Consider the following 22,340-nt stretch of genomic DNA (forward strand, 5'->3'; position numbering starts at 1 on the left):
AATTTTGCCAGCTCAGTCTTCATAAATAACCCCATGGGGATGACGTGTCTCCAAAAGGGGGGAAAAAGACAAAACTCTCAGGCAAGGTTGTTCATTTCTAGGCTGCACAGAAGCTCTAAAATAATAAAAGGCCAGCAATAATTAGAAAGTGTTTTTGTAATATACTCCTCACTGAAGAGATTGACACAAAAGTGCTCGGAGACTCATGCTAATGGGAAAATGGAATGTTCTGAAAACAGCTCCTCTGAATCTGAGCTCCCCAGCCTGCTCCCTGGCAATCACAGGCACACAAATTAAGGGTCTGATTTTCCAATCCTCAGATAATACAAGGCAAGAAATTTATTTTTCTTAACAAAAAAAAAAAAAAAGAAGAAAGTCCATGAATTAAAATGAGATACATTTATTTTCATTTTTACTTTTCTCCATTAAATAGAGAGATTCCTCCCCAGGCATCATGAAAATTAGGATGTCTCAAATAGTTCTGCACAAAAACTCTACTGCCCTCCTCTGAGAATGTCTGAGAGGCAAGAAAAGTAGATGTTGAGTGTACCCCAGCCTGACCATGAGAAAGTCAAGGGACTTACCCAGTGAACTGGAGCAAAGTGTTTAATTTACATGAATGGGTGAGCGAAAGGATGCTTACATAATGATTTTGCCATTTCTCTTACCTGCAGCCCAGCACCATCTTCCTTTCAGTTTCTCCAAAGACCTTGACATTCATTTATTCATTTAATAAGTATTTACAGAGCACCTACTATATACCAGCCACTGTTCTAGGTGCTGCAGGTACAGAAATGAAGCAAATGAACAGAAGTTCCTGTCTTTCCGGAGTTTATATTCCAGTAGGGGAAGCAGATATTAAATAAGACGAATAAGTAAAATAAATATTAGAGAGCATCATGTATTATGGAGAAAGAATAAAACAGAAGAAAGACAGGAAGCATTAGGGGAGGGTTGAAGTCTCACGATTACACATCAGCCCTACTACCTTGCAATGAGACCTGATATTGGATGACAAGAGGGCTGATGTAAGTCTTCCCTCCTCCAAGAAGCCTCTGCTGACCCTCCTGGCTCATTATCACTTGATTAGCCAACTTCTCATGCCATTGTCTACCCCAGGGTTTCCCAACCTTAGCACCACTGAGATTTGGGACCAGATGATTCTTTGTCGTGGTGGCTGTCCTGGGCATTGTAGGTTGCTTAGCAGCTTCTGTAGCCTTTACCCACTAGATGCCAGTGTTATTCCCACCCTCAGCTGTAACAACCCAAAACATCTTCCGACAATGTCAAACATACCCTGGGTGGCAAAAATCACCCCTGGTTGAGAAGCACTGATTTATTCCTCACTATTCATGATGGTGAACCAGCAGCATGGAAGCCCCTGGGAGATTTTACAAATGCAGATTCTCCAGGCCCACCTTCAGATCTACTGAACCGGTCTCTATATTTTAACAAGATCCTCAAATGATTCATATGCACATTGAACATTTGGGAAGCACTGGTCTACACCGCTCATTTGACCCTTAGAGCCATGATTCTCAAACTCCTGGTGTACATCAGAATCACCTAGGGACTTGTTAAAAGCAGGGACACCCAAGCCCCTCCCCAGATCTACCGAATCTGAAACTGAGGGGATGAGGTCCTGGCATCTATATTTTTAGCCAGTTTCCCAAGTGACTCTGATATATACTAACAGTTGAGGATCACTGTTTTAAACTAGTGATTCCCAAAGTGAGGTCCCTAGACCAAGTACCATCAGCATCACCTGAGCACCTCTTTGAGATGCAAATTACCAGGCCTACCTCAGATTTACTGAAGCAGAAACTCTGGGGTGGTGCCAACAATCTGTTTTAGAAAGGCTTCCAGGTTTGTTCAAGTTTGAAAACCACTGCCGTACATTTGGGGGTCACAAAACACAGATGTCTTCAGGGGTTGAGTATGTACACTGGGGTTAGTAAAAGGTGAAATCACTTGGGGGACTTTTAGTAAACTGGACAATCTAAATCCTTGACTTTGGATTAAAAAAAAAGAAGAAAAGAATGGCAAATTCATTAGCCAATATAACACTTCTACAGATCAGATTCAGCTAGGAGAGGCCACGAGTTTGCCACTCCTGCCAGAGATGCTCTCTTCTATGGCTGTCCTCTTTCTTTGGAGGCCTGATGACTCTTGAATTTATGGAAACTATTGAGGACAGATCTCTACTTCTTGGTAATCCCTGACAGAGGTGGTACCCAGGAAAAGTGGGTTGGTTGGCTAATTCCCCTTGTGCCGAACTATTTCAAAACAAACAAACCCACAAAGGATGACGTCAGCTAGGAGTTCAGATGTTGAAGGCCAGATTCTCAGGGCCTCTTTTTCATTATTTGACAATCGAAAGAAGGGGATTAAAGCAGCATTCTCAACCTTGGGACTAGCGATATTTGGGTTCAGATAATTCTTTACTGTGGAGGGGCTCTGTTTATTGTAGGATGTTTAGAAAAATCCCTGACCTCTACCCACTACTCTGCCTTCAAGTGGGACAACCAAAAATGTCTCTAAACATTGCCAAATGTCCCCAGGAGTGGAAGGTGGGGCAAAATCATTCCTGATTGAGAACCCTTGCATTAGAGTGAGGAAGGGACAAAACGAGGGAGGAACCAAGTTCTTGGGCATCTGCTGTGTGCAACTTCTGAGCTGGCAGCTTTCATACCTGATCTCTTTTAGTTCCCACAATTACCCTATGCAGTTGTAATTATGATAGCCCACTGACAGAGAGTGGACACTGAAGTTCACAAAAGGTCAAGCATGTAGCCCAATATTACACAGGGAAGCTAGGGCAGCTAGAATTTGAGCCCCATTTACCTAACAGCTGTATCACCTTTGCTTTTCCCTTAATACCATGCTGCTAGTAGACCAGATGTGTGGAGGGCTGAGAAAGCCTCAGGAAGTCTTTCTGTGTCATGCATGCCCTGTGCAGAAAGCTAGGGCTCCAACCACTAAATAACCCAAGTCTTAGGCCTATGGAGAAAGTGTGAAAATTGGAATCAATGGTAGAATAAAGAACCACTTGCTAGAAAACAGCCAGCAAACCCTTCCTGCCGGAGTGTGACCAAGGCTACCCAATCCCAGGGTGGTGCTGGGTCAATAAGAAAACATTCCAGATTCTCCAGAGGGAGAGCAGAGCATCCTTTGGCAACATGCATCCCTGTTTGCATCTCCTGTTGCAATTACCAGGGATTATTTATGAGTACAGAACAAACCAAAACAAAAATAGATTGCTTGCCCTTGCTTGAGTGAATAATAATGTCTGACAGCTCTTCGTACTTAAGTACTTTTGCTTCCATTTCCTTATTTGATCTACTACAAGAAAGGCAAGATGGGAATTCTGATGAGGCCCACAAGGATCAGGAAACCCAGGCTCAGAAGGCTAAGTGCCCTGCCTAAACTCACAGAGCGAGAAGCAGGGGCTCAAGTCTAGCAGAAACAGGAGGGGTGGCTCTCACGCTTCTAGTCTGTCACTCCACAATGTACTGGGCTGGAGAGAGGCTTTCGAGGTCCATACTGCTGAAACAGAGATGTGGACAGAGTCAGGGACCGAGACTCTGCTACTGGGATTTGAGTGTGAGTTGGGTGGCAATATGGGGGCATGTACTCAGCTCTCTCTTCCAGAAGGGACTTGCTGTTGAGCGGTATGGACCGTGGTTTGCCAAAAGCCCCCAGCTGTCAGTTCCTATGAACTGCCTCAGCGTTTGAGCCAGGGTCCCTCCTTCCCAGGTTAGCCCCCAGCTAATGGCTGAGCAAGGTGGGAGTACCAGGGCCTGCCAAAGCAAGAGTCTCTGAAGGGCCAGTTTTGCTCCGGAGCTCTTCCTTGGGCTGGCCAAGCTTTGTTTGGACCTCATCGTGGTCAGAAGTCTCCCCCTGCAGGGTCCTGCAGCCTCCCCTTCTATTTCCCATGAGCTAATTCCCAATAAACCTTTTGTACCCCTAACTCCACTTCTGTATCTGCTTCCTAGTGAACTCAACCTGTACAAGCCAATAACACGCTGGGCAGAGCAGCTGAGGTGTTCGGCCTAAGCTGTCCACGCCTGGGTGTTTGTTCAAAATCACTAAGTAGTCCTAAGCAGCCTGCAGATATGAAACAAATCTGTTCTCCAGAAGAAGGGAGAAAGGACTTCCCTGACTGAAGCAGAGGTGGGAAGTGGACACCCCAAACTGGACTCCTGGCCTTCAGTAAGAGTTCTCACTCTACAATTCCTCATTGTTACATAATAAAAAAAAAAAAACAGAAATACAATTCCTCATTGTTTCCAAGCAACAGGAGAATCTCCCTGGTAATAAGGGGTTAAAAGATATTTACAAATAACATAAATCTCTGAAAATCCCCCTTTGTCCAATGTTAATGATGAATGTTCTCTACCTGAGAGGGTCTCGAGGGTCTCCCTGTGGCTTCTATTATGTATGCTGCGCCAAGAGAAGAGAATTCCAATCACAAAGTCCATTTAAATACATAACAGATTACAGTTACAAATTGATGTCAAGTGACATGAGCTGCAGCGGGCTTCATGCCATTAGTGTGTACCTCTACTATTATTTATTTTTTCAAAAAATAAGAGCTCTAGGACGCACGTAGCAGAAAGGGAGCTAGCATTTACAATCTTTAATTCCTGCAACAACCTACCGTCTGAGCTAGGCACGGGGAAGTAGCTGCTGAGAGAATTTTAGATAAGAATCAACATCCCAGGAGTAAGGGAAGGAAGTGGGGAGGGAGGGAAGTAACACGTACTGCTTCACAAGTGAGAGGAGTGAAGTGAGGAGAGGCAGTCAGGGAAGGAGGAGGGAAGAGAGAAGCCATGTTCTTTACCATCCAGCGCTGTGGGAAGGAAACCTTGAACCCCCTCAGAGTACACCTCCTCCTCCACAGAAGGCTCCAACACTAGGGCCCAGAGGCCCTCCGGGTCACGCTGTGACCTTAGGCCTCAGATTCCTCAACAGAGCCCAGGCCCAAAGTCCTTCCACTGCGACTTCACAAGGGACTGGGGTGACGCTCCCGTGAGCACGTGAACGCCGAGCGTGCGCCGTGCGGGTCCCCGCGAGGCTCCCGTGAGCACGTGACCGCTGAGCATGCGCCGTGCGGGTCCCCGCGAGGCTCCCATGAGCACGTGACCGCCGAGCATGCGTTGTGTGGCTGCAGCATCCACCTGGTACCGCAAGAGTCGAGCGGTCCACAGAACGAGAGGAGGAGCCTGTCCTCCGGCTCCTGATGGAGACATCTTAGTTCAGGTGACGGTGGCTTCCTGAGAGTGACTTGCGCCAGGCTCGTGGTGGGCCATGCAGTCAGAGAACAGCCATGTTGTAGTAGCTTTGTGCCGCCTTCATGCCTAAAGGCACGGGCCACCGCGGCCCTCAGGCAAGTGTCCCCCAGGCCCTCTCCCTGCCAATCCGGGAAAGCGGGGCATGGGCGGGTGACCTGGAGCGGGGTGGCCAGGAGGGCTCCTGGCACACATGTAGGGTTTCCGGAGTCCCTCAGAGTTTCACACACACACACACACACACACACACAATCACAGGAGAGAATCTGCCCCTCTTCACTTTTAGAAGCTGGATAAAGGAGCCAGGTCTGCAAACGGTGAAGTTTGCAGTCTCATTAGCTCACAGAGCGGGTCAGAGGCAGGAACAGCCGGGAAAAAGGCCCACCACCACCACGCCCTGGGGGCCTCACCCAGGACTGGTGATGTAGGTCGTTCTGGAGCAGAACATCAGGCACCCACAGGCCAGGCCAGAGGGAATGTGATTGTGCGCCAAGGTTTTAATTTAAGATTCTTCTCTTACAAGAAAGAAATTTACATGTAAAATTGCCAGGATCTTGGGGATTTTGATTTCCTCCAGTTGTCCTTCTTGTTGCTTAAAGAATTTAAGGGAGGCAGAAAAAGCTCTTTGGAGGCATTAAAAAAAAAAGCGTTTTAAAGCAACATTAGAATCAGTCTCCTCCTCCCCAATTATCTTCATATCTGAGCATGGGTCACATCAGAGTTCATTCCTGCAACTGGAGCTTAAAGGATTCTAATTTTCAAAAAGAAGATGGATTTGAAGGTGTTAAGTGTAGATAGTAAGGGTTTTGCTCTGGTTTGGCTTCAAGGAGCAATTTGATCACTAGAGTTGTATAGAGTTGTCTGTAATCTGAAAATGAAATCTACATTTATTCATTTTTCTTTTCTGAGAACTCATTTACATATAACAGGGGAAGGCTGGACTGCAGATGGCTGTTATCCGGGTCAATTTAAGGACACTGAATTTTGAAGATTTCCAGGGGGAAATCCTTCCATGCACGAGGAATCATTCCCACTGGGATGCCCCCTTCCCATCTTCTCTTTTTGTTCCAGAATAATTACAACCTGAAGGAAAATCTGCCTCAGGATAAAGTCAGATGTTGAGGTAAAACACAGCCAGCCTTACTAGAAAAGCACAATTTACTCAGTATCTCTGTGCCGCAGATTAATTCAAATACATCATCAGAGGAACATGGGTAAGAGAAAGCACGGTCTTGAACATTCTTGCCAAAACAACAATTTCCTCAACTTCTGTGTGCTCAGAAGTTGGGAGAGTGGTGGGGTGGGGGCAGATTGCCCATCAGCTGAGTGTCAGGTATCCAACGGATACTTACCTCCTAGTCTCTTCATGGGGCAATCCGAACCTTCTAGAAGGGCCAGGTCTTCATGGAAAGCCACGGACCAAGCACTCTGAGGAGGCTGACTGCTCCTAGTCTAGGTCCAGAGGGAAGGAGGGTCTCCTCAGCCCCCCTTTCCCCATTGATTATGTGGGTGTCATGGCTGGCGAACTCCCAGCCGCTCCCAGAATTCTGCATCTCTGTTTTCTTCCTTGCAAAAGGAAAATGAAACCTCTGGTCCCTGGTCATGGGTGCCCCTCTGATGGTGAGGAGCTCTGACAGTCACATAGCGAGGTGGCTGTGCACTTTACAAAACAACCAGGGCATGGAAGCTGCGATGGTCACTATTCACATGGGCCCAGCACTTGATGGTGGGCCATGCGCTGAGCAAACCCTCTGTGGGCTTCTTCTAGTTGAATCCTTGCAGCATCTTGGGAAGCAAGGACCATTACCACCTGCGCTTTCATGTGAGGAAACAGAGTCACTAAGAGGTTATGCTTCTGGCACAAGCCTGGATAGCTTAAGTGTGGGGGAGCTGGCTTTGATTCCAGGCCCTAAGCTGTTCTGCAGAGCCTGTACCCTAAGCCATGCCCCCATTCTGCTTTCTCACCCCAATCCCACCCTAAGGGGCACCTGAGGGTTGACTTTTGTGACATCAGGCTTCTCAACAGCAAACATAGATGTATAGCACTTAAATAATTCATTTTGATGGGAAACGAAACCGTTGCATAACTTATTCATCAATCACTCCATAAGCAGAGTCGATAAATGCCATTCCTTTGATGCCAAACGATTCCATGGGATGAAAAGGTTGCACAGTAAACAGCGAGAACACATTTCCAACGTGATAAAATGAGGCAGCACTGGACATACTTAAGAGATCGCTAGAAGAAAAGAGAGAGGTTTTCTCAGTCTGCTTAGATCCCCTGTTCATTTTAATACTCTGTTGTCCTTTTCACCAGTGCTGACTGCGATGCTGTTGTAGTGAAACAGGATGGAGCCAGTCACAGCTCCTGTCGCAGAGTCTGTGTGGACAGGACCACCTTGATGGAACATGGGAGAGAAATAGAGGGTCATGAGGGCAGCCAAAAAAAGCCTCACTAAGCACCAGGAGCCAGTTCTGTGCAGGATGGAGGGACTGCTCGTGCTGGTGGATCTTAAACCTTAGGGCTGGTTATACCAAAATTGCCAGATTCCCCTGTAAGGGTACTGACTAAAATATAGGTTCCTGGCCCCTCTGCTGTTGTAGGTCTGGCGTGGAGATCAGGGGCCTGTTTTGTATCTGATTTTTAACATGCTTACCAGATACTTCTGATGAATACACAACGGTGGAAATCACTGACTTTTACAGTAAAGCAAAGATCTTGGATCCATGACGTGGGCAGGTCCCTTTTTAAAACATTTCTAAGGGCCATAGTCACAGAAAAATAACCGAATGTGTAAGGTGATGGTGGTATAACTCAGTTTCTGATAATGAGAGGATATAAAATGTGTTGGTATGCTTTTTGACTTGACAGGGAATAGAAAATTCTATGGAAAAATATATATAGAAAAAACCACCTGGACACTGGTTCTGCAGAATGAGGGGGAAGGGGAGGCGATGGGTTGGCCAAGAACAGGAAGGAATGTGAGTGTCTGCACCAAGCAGGTGTGAGCTTGGCTCCCAACTCTGCCCATGGGACCTTGGATGAGCAAGTTCCTTTTCTCTCCAAGGCTCAGTTTCATTATTTGCAAAGTAGGGAGAATAATACCTAACATGGACTTTTTTTTTTTTTTTTTTGCATGGGTAGGCGCTGGGAATCGAACCTGGGTCTCTGGCATGGCAGGCAAGAACTCTGCCTGCTGAGCCACTGTGGCCCACCCTTAACTTGGACGTTTTAGAAAATATAAGTATTAACAATGATGGATGAAAAGCATCTAACTTAGTACCCGACACATGTAGTAGGTGCTCGATGAATTGTATTACCCTTAGGAGAACAAAGTTTAAGAGTGAGGAAGAGGTGTTCCTCATAAACTACCTGCCCTTCTTCCCCACATGTGCTCACACATGCATATACACACTCGCACACACACATTCATACATGTACACACACTCACATACTCATACATATATACATAGTTGCACATGTATGTATCACATACATGTGCACACATTATATGTACGCATACACACACATGTGCATAAGCCCCACTAAAAGAAAGATACTGATAAAGACCAGTATTGATCAGGGAGATAAAAATAATCACATTATGCAAAGAGAAACAGTTCCCCAAACTTTTAAGAACTGCAGTAACCATCATAAAATCTTGAAGGAAGAGCAATTGTGTGCATGGCTGGTTGCTGTTCTGCCAACTGCACACCTTCTCTCAAGGCCTCCTGTCTGGGTCATGCTTGTTTTTGAAGATGACACTCATGGAGCTGGCACAGCATGAACAAGCCCTCCCAGGGTGTGTGGCCACCACTCTCCGAAGCTAGCTAGAGAGTGAAATGCCCTAGCCTGTGTGCCTGCATCCAAGAACTTTTCCCAGTGTCACCAATGTCACCCAACTAGTAGGTAGTGAAGCCGTGGTTCCGTGCCAAGCTAATCTGACTTTAGAACCCACAGTCTTACAGGGGCTGGAAAACTATTCCCATCACATATTTTCTATGTGAACATAGAGTTTTACTGAAACACAGCCATATCCACTTGTTTGCACATTGTTTGTGGCTCCTTTCATGCTGGAAGGGTAAAGTTGAGTAGTTGTGGCAGAGATGATACGGCCCACAGGGCCAAAACAGTTATTAGCCTTTTACAGAAAAGTGTGCTGCCCCTTCTCTCAACTACAACAATGTCTGGTTGGTTGAATACGAAGGCCCAGGGGTGTCCGGAGACACTCCATGACAAAACCAGAGTGGCAGGACGAGGCAGGGAGGGCTAAAGACTGTGCAGACGGAATCCTCAGAGAATAGCTCACCCTCATATCCTTTATTCCCTGCCTCTACCTCCCCCCCACTCCCCATGTTAGAATTATCCCTTCTCTTTGGCTCAAGAATCCCTTAAGTTCTAGTACCTTAATCTTTCCATCTACAAAGGGGGCAAACAGCATCATCTCCCTCATAGAATTTTTACAGCATTGACATGAGATCTGTTAAGTAAAAAACCTCAAGAAAGGGCATGGCACAGAGTCTGCTTTCAATGAACGTGTACTTCCTTGGGCCTCTGCAAACCAGCAACAATTATTCCGTCACTTCAAGATGTGCCACCAACCTGCTGTTCAGTGGGCCCATTAGGTAGAGGTACAGAGAAGGCACTGTTTTCCTGATAGATACAAAAAAAGCCAAAGGTAAAATGTGCCATAAACGAAGAGGCTCCTATTTGCTTGGCCAGTTACTGTTCCTGCACTTCAACCCTTTTAGCAGTACTTACAGGTGAAGGGCTATGTGGGGTTTGCTACTGAATACCAAAGTCTTCCAGCCAATTTGCATCTTTTCCACACAATCCCTTCCTGGCAGGTGGTGGTAATAAGCAGGGCTATTTGGTCCCTAGTCCTGGGTTTAAATCTCCACTCTACTGTAACTTCAGGGAGGTTACTGCACCTCAGTTTTCTCATCTGAAAAGTGGGTGACTTATAATAGTATCTGCCTGGCAGAGCAGAAATGAAAAAACACATACTGTGGTTAGCGCTCTGCCTGACACACAGCAATCATAAACATTTGCTACCTTTATTCAGCCTATTGTTAAGGTACCTAACATCTCCCGAGAATTACATAGACAGTCTTATGGGGAGCAAGTGCATCCGCGTTCAGACCTCAAGGTCTGCATGGCCACGAGCAGTTGGCAACAGATCCTCAGAGCTCCAGCTCAGTCAGCATCAGCTTCTATTTTTCTCTTCCCCTCCCAGCCCCATTCAAGCAGGCGCTAATGGCATTATCATGATTATCTCCTGGTAGTTGCAGAGCTGCCCTGGGACTAGGGTTTAATTCTGTTTTAATAACAGGTTATTAAACACATTTGAAAACAAAATTATGATGCCCTTTCATCCCTCCAGTTGGGAAAAAACCCTTCCTAATGTACAGTAATGTGTTGGGTTCTGTGTTGTCTATTGTTTGGATTTTTTTAAAGAATGTGTATTGTTTTTGAGATTGTTGGGATTCAAAGGTTTTTCATTTTGAAATTATTTCCCTGGCAACAGGAGAAACAGCCAGTCTCCCCAGATGCCAGAACCAGCTTTATTTGAAAATTACCTTGTCACAGGGCCAATAAGGGATCATGGTTTCTACAAGTAGTAAACTTCACTTTAAGATGACATTTTCAATTCAGGGGCAGGCTTTGAATGCTGTTTTCATCTTTTATTTGTGGAAGACATGAAATTTTACTTTTCTAGGCACGATCAAGGTGGTGATTGACTTTCTAGAAAGAGTTTACTGTGCCATTTGTTTCCACTGATTAAAAGGGATACAACATAATATGCTGCCTGTGGGAGCTATGAATGGAAAAGGAACTCATTGGACTTAAAGGTGGGCCAGGTAACTAATTGCTTTTATTCCTTTCACCTTCCTTAAAACTTCCCATCATCCACTCCCTTGGAAACCTTACTGTATCCTAAGTTTCATCAAGGCTAAAAGACAACCTATCTCCTTAGTGACCCAGGGAATTTACCTCTAGAATTCTACCATTAGTATTACATATCTTTGGTTAGGTTCTGCCTTTATCTGGCAGTCTCTTTTAAAATGTAAATAACATAAAGGCAGGTAAAAGTAAAAGTTCTTGCTGGTCTCTAAACATTCCATTGTGAATTAGCATACCTTTCATTCTATCTGGAGTGCCCCCAAATGGCATGCATTGGAGTTGTCTTGCAGTGATGCTATTGGGGTTGTTGTACAGGAGTTGGGAGGAGGAAATGTGCAGACACAGAGAACTTGCCAGTAGAAGTGGTCTAAGTGATTTATTTTGTGAGCATCCTTCTATTGCAGCAGTTCTCAACCTGGCTCGAGACAGCTCAGGGGGCCAAACTCCCTGACATGATGTGCAAACTGTCATTGTATGTGTATTTTTTTCTGGGTCTGCAGCTTTTGTCAGATTCTTGAAGGACTTTGACCTGTAAAGATCATCAGTAGCAATGACAGCTGACATTTATCGAGGGCTCTCCAAGTACCCAGGCATGGAGCACAGTGCTTTACAGTCATCGGTCACGTACTCCTCACCTCCCATGGCAAGGTAAGTTGTATTTTGTTTTTTTAATGGAGAAACTGAGGCTCGGAGCTGGTTAACAAGTAAATAAAAATGATGGTAAAAACATAGGCCCACATTTATTTAGTATGTGGATGTGCCAAGCACTATTTATAAATTATTTTAGGGTTTCAAAGTCATCATCTTCATCAAGGCACAGAGAATTTTTAAAACTCACCAAAGGCCACAGAGCTGAGAAGTGGTGAGTTTGACTCCAGCTCTCTCCAGCTTTTGCAAGTGCTGTGACTCCACTCCTGAAAAATGCTTCTGAAATTCCCTCTTCCAGCTCACCACAATGCTTCCCACACCCAATTCCAGTTAAGTCTCAAAATCCTCAGGCAGTTGCTTTGCCTGAGGATGCTGGCTTTTCCCTCCTGGCTCTGTGTGATAACTTGATGTGCTGGCCTCCAGCTGCTGCTGACAGAGAGTGGACTTCCCTGGCTCACTGGGGTCAAAGGACAGCAGCCCTGGGCAGCTGCTCTCTTAGAGCCCTCTTCCCCTCTCTCCCCCAAGCCTGCCAACTCCTGCACTTAGCCTCAAAGATGGGCCACTTTACATCATGCAACTGAGTGATGAAACACCACCCTGCTTTGTCTTGAATTAATTTAAAAAAGCATGCTCCCTAAAGGGACAGGAGCTAGAGGAAGTTCATTTGTTTGACAAATTTCTATTGAGGGTCTCCTGGGTGCCAGGCTATGTTCTTAGGGTGGGATTTCACCTGGGATCAAGGGAGACTGGTGCTACCTCAAGATGCTTAGGTTTGGTCTGGTCTTGAGCCCAAGGCACATGCTGAGGGTCTTGATTTAAAGACCATAAACCCCAAACGTCAGCAGTCCTCGTGGTGGGGAGCTGCTCCCTAAACTCACGTCTTCAGCGCAGCACAGGTGCCAAGGGCAGAGTGGACAGAGTAGGACAACGCTGAAGTGTTCTCAAAAGTGTGGTCCCCAGACCTGCAGCATCAGCATCACCTGAGAACTTGTGAGAAATGCAAATTCTCAGGCCCTGCCCAACAGGCTGCAACAGAAACTCTGGGGTGGAGCCCAGCCAGCGCGTTGTATGAAACCCTGCAGGTGATGCCAATGCTACTCAAGTGTGGGACCGCTGTCTAGGAGCATGGACTTGGCAGCCATTGGACCTGCGTGCATGTGTGCGTGTGTGTGCTCGTGCGTGCATGTGTGTGCATGCGTGTGTGTGTCCCAGTTCTGCCCCTCTCCCATCCTGGATCACTCTGGCAGATCCAGGAATTTCTCCAAACCTCAATTTTCCTCACCTGTAAAATGTTGACTGTAGCACTGTCTTGCATTGTTTTGAGGGTGACATGAGGGTACAGATTAAATATCTGGTGCATACTTAAAGACTAGTCGATGTAATTGTTGGGGTTACCATTCTGAGATCTTCCAGGCTCTGCCTGTCTGGAGTTTCCAGCCACCATCCCCCTCTGAGCTAGGTTGACCTGGGCCTGAGGGGCTTCTCATACCAGGGCCAGTCAGTGTTAAAACTGGGAAAGTCCCGTGTAAATCTGGATGAATTGGTCCCTCCTCTGAGCAGGCTGCTCCTGCCCCAGCCCCATTGCTCCCGTAGGATTGTTCCCTGCTCCCAAACCCTTAACACAGGCATGCAAAGCTAAATTATTTGGCAATGGAACAGAAATGTAAAAGGCTTTCCCTTTTGGAAATCAGCTCTGTATCAAAGACATCAAAATGTCAGTTTCCCCATCAATAGAGAGGCAAATTGTTCTAATCTTTATCTATTGTAGCAGCTAAGCCTGCTTATAATGAAGCATTATCTAGGCACTCACCAGAGAAGGCCTTTCAAATGTCCAGTGATTTAAACCACTTCTGGTAAGCTCAAACAAACAAAAACCTATAAAAAGAGACTCCACTAATTCACTCTAATGACCAGGAGACTCATCCAAATATGTTGCATTATCAAGGGCACAAGAAAAATAATTTTAAAATGAAGGAGCTGGTAGGCATATAAATTTACTTTATTGAACCAGCAAAGTATTTGCACAGCAAGTTACAATTTAACTCAATGCCATGAGTACTTTGTTATGGTCTCTTGGTGGATGGTCAGCCTTAGGTAGAGAAACCCAGAAAGAGCCATGGAGAGGTGTTCTTAAATCCTCCCTAGCCTCCCAAGGCTCTGCTTTTGCCACGGGGAGGAACCAGGTAGAGGATGGGACTGGAGGTCTTTGCTAGCATTTAGATGAGTGGTTCTCAAAAGTCTGGCCCCTGTACCAGCAGCATCAGTGATATCTGGGAACTCATAAGAAATGCAGATTCCCAGATCCCATCCCAGACCTGCTGAATCAGAAACTGCCATTTGCATTTCTAAAGGACCTCCCAGAGATTCGCAGGAGGCTGAAGTGTGGGAGCCACTGCCTAGATGAGACCCAGCAAGGACTTACTCTTGCTCAGCAAAGCTAACAGCTGCTCCTGAATTCCCCTGCTGCCTTAATTACTGATTCCATTAAAGACATGGATGAGATGGTGTTCCACTTGCACCTGCAGACACATGGATGGTGCCAGAGTCCCTGGAGAGGAGGGACTCGTCATGAGGCTCTTAACAGGTGAGCTGCCAGCGAGCTGCAGGAGGTGCTGTGAACAGGGGTGTAGCTGAGCCGCTGGCATGTCAGGCCACTCATTCTCTCAAAGTACTTCCCTAAACATTAAGCAAAGAGGGCTGCTTTTAGAACTTCATCTACTATGTGAGACCAAAGGAAGAGAGGTTTAATTTGTCCAAAACCTAAATTTTATGTAGCATATAATTTAACTCAACCTATGGATAGCTCATTTAAACAACCCAAACACATGGAGCCAAGAATGGGAATGTGGGCTTGTAATTCTGTATAGCTTAAGGTAACACCCAGATACATCCCAGAGTATGTTGACCAACTAATTAAAAAATATTGGCAAAGTCCTTTGAGGGACAGAAGAAAAAATATGAAACTATTAAGCTTTACCACCAGAGAAACCCTTGATGCTGTCTCAAATATTTGGGACTCCCAAGTCAATTGGTCAAGCCCTTGATCTTGAGGCTTGCTCTTGTGAAACCTACTTCTGTAGTGGAGAACCTAAGCCTACCTGTAGTTATGCCTAAGAGTTACTTCCAGAAAACCTCTTTTGTTGTTCAGATGTGGCCTCTCTTTCTCTAAGCCCAACTCTACAAAGAAAATCATTACCCTTCCCCCTTCTTGGGACATGACATCCAGGGGTGAAAGTCTCCCCTAGCAACATGGGACATGACTCCCAAGGATGAGCCTGGCTCTGACACTGTGGGCTCACCTCCATGGGTCTTGGAGGTGGCAGCGAGCCTTAGACTAACCTGTCTGGGCTGGAGAGGGCCCAGCTGTCATCCTGGTCTACCCTGTGAAGAAGGCTCTCTGCCTTCACCTGGTGGGTGTGGTGGGACTGTGTGCACTTGGTGAGTGTTCCCAAGAAACTTTCAGATGTGAGCTGGAAAAGTGTGGGTAGAGGCAGGGAGGAGGCCAGTGCTTCTCAAACTGGGGGACGATTTTGCCCCCAAATCCCATCCTTCATCTGGTCCCTCCCCTTGGAGAAAGTAGAGCATTGGGAGGCCAAGGAGGACTTAGGACACCTCTCCATGGCCCTTTCTCTATCTGGGGCTGACCATCAACCAACAGGTCACAGAAAAGTACTCATGGCATTGAGTTAATTGTAACTTACTATGCAAGTACTTCGCTAGTAGTGTCTGAAGACATTTTTGGTTGTCACAATCTGGGGGTTGGGGATGCCAATGGCATCTAACAGATAGAGGGCAAGGGTTGCTGCTGAACATCCGACAATGCACAAGGCAATTCCCCACAACAAAGAACTATCCAGCCCCAAATATCAGTAGTGCCAAGGCAGCAAAAGACCGGTCTAGGTAAGATTTCACTTTAGAGAACCCTTAGGTGCACTTTAGGGTTTATAACCAAACTTGGACTTGGCCTTTACCCACTCTTAACCAGTATTTATTGAGCACTTACTATCTCCCAAGCACTGTGTCAGGTACTGCAGCCCTTTACTCATTTAATCCTGAGAACAAAGGTCAAAACACTGTGGAAATGTAGCCCACAGATGCATTTTGTTTGTCCTGTACACTGTTTTATTCTATTTTGTCTTTAAAAAAATTTTAATTTATCTTTAACACTTAAAACACATGAGATTTCATAAAATGTCTAGATTTTCAACTTTTCTTCAAACATCAAAAGGATCTGGGCATGCATTCTTTAAGAGAGAGAGTTGAATGGAGCTGGGTAGCCAAGGCTGGAGTTAGCTGCTCTCTAGTTTGCCAGAGCCTCTGACACTCCCCAATGAGCAGTATCCATTGCCACATGTCACTGCACTTGTAATCTCACCTGGTACCTGAAGATATTTGAATCTGTGACTTCTGCCTCTGAGGCTTCATCCGTTTTCGAGGTTTCGACCTTTACCCCAGAATAGTGTATTTCCAGTCTGTGTCTCCAGCCCTTTTTGTTCACCCAACCTTTTCCCCCCATTTCCAACTCCAATGGGATCTCTCCAGAAAAGAATATCCTCATAGCTCCCTAGATAGATTCTTACCTGAACCATCCCTCCAGAGGAGAAAAGACCATAAACACCTAGAGCCTCACCTGGAGTAGCAATTTCCCTGCTTATGTGACAGTTTTCCCTGCAACACTGTAACTTCCATATGTCCAGGAGCACAGTTATTTATTCCCAAACTGGCAGAATTTCCCGACCTTGGCATTACTGATGTTTGCAGCTAGATAGTTATTTGTTGCAGGTGTCTGTCCTGGACACTGTAGGATGTTTAGCAGCATCCCTGGCCTCTACCCACTAGATGCCAGTAAAACTGCCACCAGCTGTGGCAACAAAATGTCTCCAGATATTGGCAAATGTCCCCTGGAGGGCAAAATCGTCCCCTGCCTTAGAACCACTGAGCTGGTATGTGGTAGGCATGTAGACAGCAATGACATGTTTTTTAACAGATGAACTGATGAACGAATGGATGGATGATTCAATAGATGGATGGTAGACCAATAAATAAATATATGGCAGAGAGACTGAGGAGTAGGGAAGGAAGAAGGTAGAAAAATCCAGGACAAAGCCAATTGAAAAATAATGAACACTGAAGATAACAGAATGACTGAAATCGCAATTTTAAACTAAAGCAAATTGGATTAAAATCTCACACATTTTTTTTCAGGGATGCCACTAGTCATTTAAAGTGAAAAACACTTGTCATAGATTTACAACAGGATCAAAATTGCATGGCCATGTAAAGATACAGCTTCCTAAACAGAACCTGTCTTCTGCTACTTAGCTTGTTTTGAGATTTTTCATGCCTGGGGCTAGCCCTGATTTGTGGTCTGGTGATCTGGTTCAAGCAGTACCCTCATTTCACTACAAAATGCCCTCATCTCAGTGCCAAAATGTCCTGTGTTAGAGGAAGTAATTGAAAGCAAAAGGATTCAGCCAGTGAGAAATTTGAATATTGAATGATTTTCTTCTTGGGATTATTTCCATCCTGGAACTCCACTTGGGATCATTGGTGCCATTTGAACTGCCCTCACTGAAAAGGTGTGTAGGGTGCTCCCAAATTTAGTCACAGTGGCCATTTAATCAGAGCAGACCAAGATACATTACCTGACCAGCCAGCGTTATCCGTTACATTATGAATTTTCTTCTCTGCTAATGCTGAAGTTCAAATGGTTCAATTTAGACTCTGTAACTATTCTCTTGGGGGAAGAAAGCCACAATTGAAACTTTGGAAAATAAATCCAATCAAATGCAGGTTGTTTTTCTGATGATACTTCCACAAATTAGAACTCATCAAAACTGAGTTAATGGTTTTGGACCTTGTGATTCTTTGTCCAATTTCAGAAGCATTCCTAGTTCAAGGATGGGCTGGAGGATAAGCTCTGCCTTCCAGGACTCCTACATAACTACCCAATCCATTTAGTAGGAAGAGTTAGGGGGAAATAAGGAGAATTTCTCACTTATAAACTACCCCATGGGTCCCTGTTCATTAACAGGGAGAACAGATGTTGAAGTTAAAGAAAACGTCTCCAATAATTACCAGCAGACTGACAAGAAGCACACATGGATGGAGAACCCCCACTGAGAGTACAAGAAGGCAAGGGCTTCCTGCCCCCAAAGCAAGTCTAAATATTTCTTCTAAACACGGCACTTAGTAAAAGGCAGCATTCCATTTTCAACAATAGCTTCTTTCTTAAGGTTTGTGAAGCCATAAATGGCAAGCTGAAAATGAAATGAGGAATTACAAGGAAGTACCTTGGTTCTAATTGTGATGGTGCCTTATTCGGTCTTTTAAAGAACAAACTATTTTACTTTAATGATGCTCTTGGATTTAAAATGTGTTGAATGAGCTCAGTGACTTTCTCTGAATTTGAGATCCAGATAGTTTTAGGCAAATCGCTTGACTTCTAGCATGGTCTCCCATTCCATAAGCATGGATAGCATCTGGGGATGAATGTTTGATTTGTTCTCTTTGACTCCCTAAATCACTGAATCACTTCCTTCCAACCTAGGGAGCCACAGACCACAACAGAGGGGAAGAAGTCCTTGGAGTTATTTACAGTGTCTCAAAATCCCTAAGCACACCAAGCACTGCTGTAGATGGACTAAAGCTTCTTGCACATAAAAGTGTGTATGTGTCAAATGCAAATTTATTAAAAATGCTACTGAATTCATAGTCTCCTTGTGATCTTTCTCAATCAAAAGCTATTTAAAATAAAGCTACATTATACAGCATAGGTGGTATTTGGGGCATTGAGAAAGGTTCTTATATACAATGTTAGAAACGACTCCTGTTGACTTTTTTCAAACAGTTTCTTATTATGCTATATAACATATATACAAAAAAGCAATAAATTTCAAAGTACTTGTAACAAGTAGTTATAGAACAAATTTCAGAGTTTGGTTAGGGTTACTGTTCCACGATTTTAGGTTTTTCCTTCTAGTTGCTCCAAGATACTGGAAACTAAAAGACATATCAGTGTAATGATTCGGCAGTCATACTCATTTGTTAAATCCTATCTTCTCTTTTATAAATCCTCCAATCCTCCTCTTTTGATCCATAGGTTGAGTTAAATTATATGCTACATAAAATTTAGGTTTTGGACAAATTAAACCTCTCTTCCTTTGGTCTCACATAGTAGGTGAAGTTCTAAAATGCAGACAATGTCATCCTTATCGCTGTGTCCTGACTCACCTTAGTCCCGATCGGTTTTGTTCTTATTTCTGATTGAAGCCTGGTCTCTTTTTTGGTTCCTTTAACAGTTGTTGTGTGTAGCAATACTGACTTTCATAGCTGCAGAACTTTGAGTCTTAGATGTCACACAGGTAGCCAAAGTTCCAGGGAGGACCAAGTTATAGATGTATAGCCCAGCCTCTCAAACTCTGGAAATAACATCAACAGCTCTGGACTAAATGTGACCGTAAAAGCTCATAATCTAGGTCCCAAATTTTTTAAAGATATTTTCTAAAAGAGACCATATAATATTTGTTCCTTTGTTCCCAGCATATTTGTAGCACATAATGTCCCCAAGGTTTATTCACCTTTCTGCATGACGCATGATTTTGTTCCTTTCCGTAACCGCACAATATTCCATCATATGTATGCACCACAGTTCATCATTCACCATTCTACTTCACAGTCAATGTATCCTTCAACCACATCCATCCATTGGGTATCATGTATAATGTCCAAAGTTAACAACCCATGTCTTACATCATCCTCACTTAGTTGTACAATCATCCTGTTGACTTTCGATCCATTATAATCCTTTGATATGTATTTGATATGATGTTATCTGATTCTCGGTATCCCACACAATCTGTTGCTTTACTCTCACCCACCCCCAAACACACATAGTAATTTTTAGCACTTACGTCACTTATTTGCTTGTGTGACCCTGAGAAAGTTACTAAACATTTTGGGCTTCGGTTTCTTTATCAGTAAAATAAGGGTAACACAGCAGCACCTACCCTCATGAGGTAATAGGGAGGTAGATGGGATAAAATTTAGGTACCCAAGTACTGTGGCTGACATACAATAGGTTTTTCTACAGGGTATCTCCTTAACCTTTATTCCCTTTAATTCATTCTACTGATGCACGCCACATTATAACATATAAACAAAAACAATTAGATACTACATATGTTTGGATTTTATGGATTTTCTCTCCATCTGGGTTCATCAAAGTTCATGCTCGTCTTTTTTTCCTAACCCTTAGCTAAAAACCACCCACTAGATGACATTCCTAATTGACAGGCTTCCTTGGTCACCTTTAAGTTTGGTCTGGTTCAGAATGGATATTTATTAGAGTAGTGTTTCTGTAATGTGCCAGAAGGTAAACTTTAAGACTGTCTTTGTGCTGTACATGTTTATAGTGATAGGAATAATGTGAATTTGGTTTATGGTGATGGGTTATTCAGGCTCCAGGGTGTAACATAAACCATCAACTAGTTCCCCATAGCCTAGAGGTAGGGGTTAAGATCAAGGACTTGGAGCCAACTGCCTAGTGTAAAAATCCCAGCTCTACAAGTTACCTGCTGTGTGACTTTGGGCAAGTCACTTATCCTCTCTGTGCTTTACTTTTCCCACCCATAAAAAGGGAATAACAAGAGTACCTTGCTGATAACTCTAAATGAGTTAGTTACTGTGGAGAGTTTAGGACAGATCCTCGCATAAAGTAAATGCTCTGTAGTGGTCTGAGGATTAGGCCTTCCACAAGGCTGTGAATCAGAGACCATGGAGCTCCTTAGCCATCAGCAGAGGCCTTGAGAAGACCAACCTTTACTGGCAGAACTCTGGATCTAGCCACCATCAGAGCAATAATTGGTTCTTGCAGCAGTGTTTCAGTTTGCAAAAGCTTCTGGAATGTAATATACCAGAAATAGATTGGCTTTTACAGAGGGGATTTATTAGGTTACAAATTTACAGTTTTAAGGACATGAAAGTGTCTAAATTAAGGCATCCAGTAAGAGATACCTTCACTCTGAAGAAAGGCTGATGGCATCTGGGGTTCCTCTACCAAATGGGAAGGCACATGGTGACGTCTGCTGGCCCTTCTCTCCAAAGTGTCTCTATGGGTGTTTTCTTTCTTTTTTAGCTTCTCTAAGCTCTTAGCTCTCTCCAAAATGTTTCCCTTAGAGGACTCCAGCAAACAAATTAAGAGGGCAGGGTTACATGAGAGTCCATGGGAACAATCTAATCAAAAGGTCCCGCCCAAAAGTAGGTCTGCCCGCACAAGACTGGAGTAAAAGAACATGGCTTTTCTGGGGTACATAATAGTTTCAAACCAGCATGACCAGCGTACTGATTGCTGCTTTTCCATACCCATATCGAATAGCATATAAGTTAGGACACATTTGTTTGTTTCAAATACTTTGGGAAATCATTCTGGAAAATCTGAATGTATAGACAGAACTCATGAATGAATTAAAATTTCTCTGCTGCCAATTTACAAGAACTGGGTGCACCAAACTGGCTATTTTAAATGTGAATATGTGAATGGAGTTGTCTGATTTAGGAAGAAATGGCCTCATGCTGCAAAGACTCAAGTAATTTCTGCCATTTGCAGCTCATCAGGGGAGAGGCCAATTCCCAATGGTACATGATTCAAGGCATGCACTTTATATCAGCAAGCACTATTTTTTTCCTACTTTAACAATAGCCACTCCACCTGGTACATGCCCATGCAAAAAAAAAAAAAAAAAAAAAAAAATAGCCACTCCCATTCTCTAACTCTCTTTTCGTGGAAGCAATAACCTCCCAAGCAACGGGCTCCTTTCTTGTGTTTAATTGTGTTTTTGGAAGTTACTCCTCTCTGATGTGTCCCAGTTCCATCCCTTCCTTCTCAGAACTCCTTGACAAAAACATCATTTCCAGCCCTCTGCTCCACTAGTCCCCCTACCCCCGAATCTGAAGTGTTTGCTGGGGGTAGAGCAGCAAGTCAGTTTTATCTTTTGATCAGCTGAGGTCAGATGCCCAACCATTGGGCAAGTTAAATAAACTTATGGGTATTTATCAAAGAATCTATACTCACAAAATATCACTAGTGAAATTTCTTACGTTTTGTTTCTCACTTAGTTTCCAAATAAGATTTCCTTTATAATGTATTCCATTATAAATTAATAATACATTCCCAGCATGAAAAAACTTGGAAATTACAAGAAAGTTGGTGGGGGGAAAAATGAGCTCTTTTCTCATGCCCAGAACTAACCATGGTCAATGTTTTTACTGTATTTCCTTCTAGTTTTTTTTTCAGTGTATAATTTCATAATGGTGATCTTTTACATAAATGTGATTGTAGCATCCATACAACTTTATACCCTACTTTTCTTCACTTCAGCTTGCATGTTTCTCAAGCTGCTGTGATAAGGGTTCACTTGGGACAGTTCACATGGAAAAGGCCCATCATAATTTAGGTCAGCTAAGAGGAGATTGTGGGATAGTTGAGGGGGCAGAAG

At 44.1% G+C, this 22,340-nt stretch overlaps 1 protein-coding gene and 2 long non-coding RNA genes across 9 annotated transcripts in view; 1 reads left to right on the forward strand and 2 right to left on the reverse strand.

Moving 5' to 3' along the window:
* The window catches only part of KAZN (kazrin, periplakin interacting protein), a 1,164,933-nt gene that overhangs the window by 410,001 nt on the left and 732,592 nt on the right, over positions 1–22,340 (reverse strand). The gene's annotated exons all lie outside the window — the stretch shown is intronic.
* Positions 360–21,580, reverse strand: LOC143674895 (uncharacterized). 2 transcript variants are annotated; one of them, XR_013171267.1, is made up of 3 exons: positions 4,844–21,580; positions 4,400–4,443; positions 360–3,543 (listed from the first exon to the last, which is right to left on the reverse strand). It is a non-coding gene; the product is annotated as an uncharacterized LOC143674895 (long non-coding RNA). The 2 variants fall into 2 exon arrangements; XR_013171266.1 differs by lacking the exon at positions 4,400–4,443.
* LOC143674893 (uncharacterized) lies at positions 5,044–18,552 on the forward strand. 3 transcript variants are annotated; one of them, XR_013171259.1, is made up of 5 exons: positions 5,044–5,262; positions 6,363–6,505; positions 11,012–11,153; positions 11,697–11,844; positions 18,395–18,552. It is a non-coding gene; the product is annotated as an uncharacterized LOC143674893 (long non-coding RNA). The 3 variants fall into 3 exon arrangements; XR_013171261.1 differs by lacking the exon at positions 5,044–5,262 and adding an exon at positions 5,639–5,785; XR_013171260.1 differs by lacking the exon at positions 6,363–6,505 and having other exon boundaries at positions 5,047–5,262.

This window comes from Tamandua tetradactyla, chromosome 2 (genome assembly GCF_023851605.1).
Source record: "Tamandua tetradactyla isolate mTamTet1 chromosome 2, mTamTet1.pri, whole genome shotgun sequence".
Classification (NCBI taxonomy): Eukaryota; Metazoa; Chordata; class Mammalia; order Pilosa; family Myrmecophagidae; genus Tamandua; species Tamandua tetradactyla.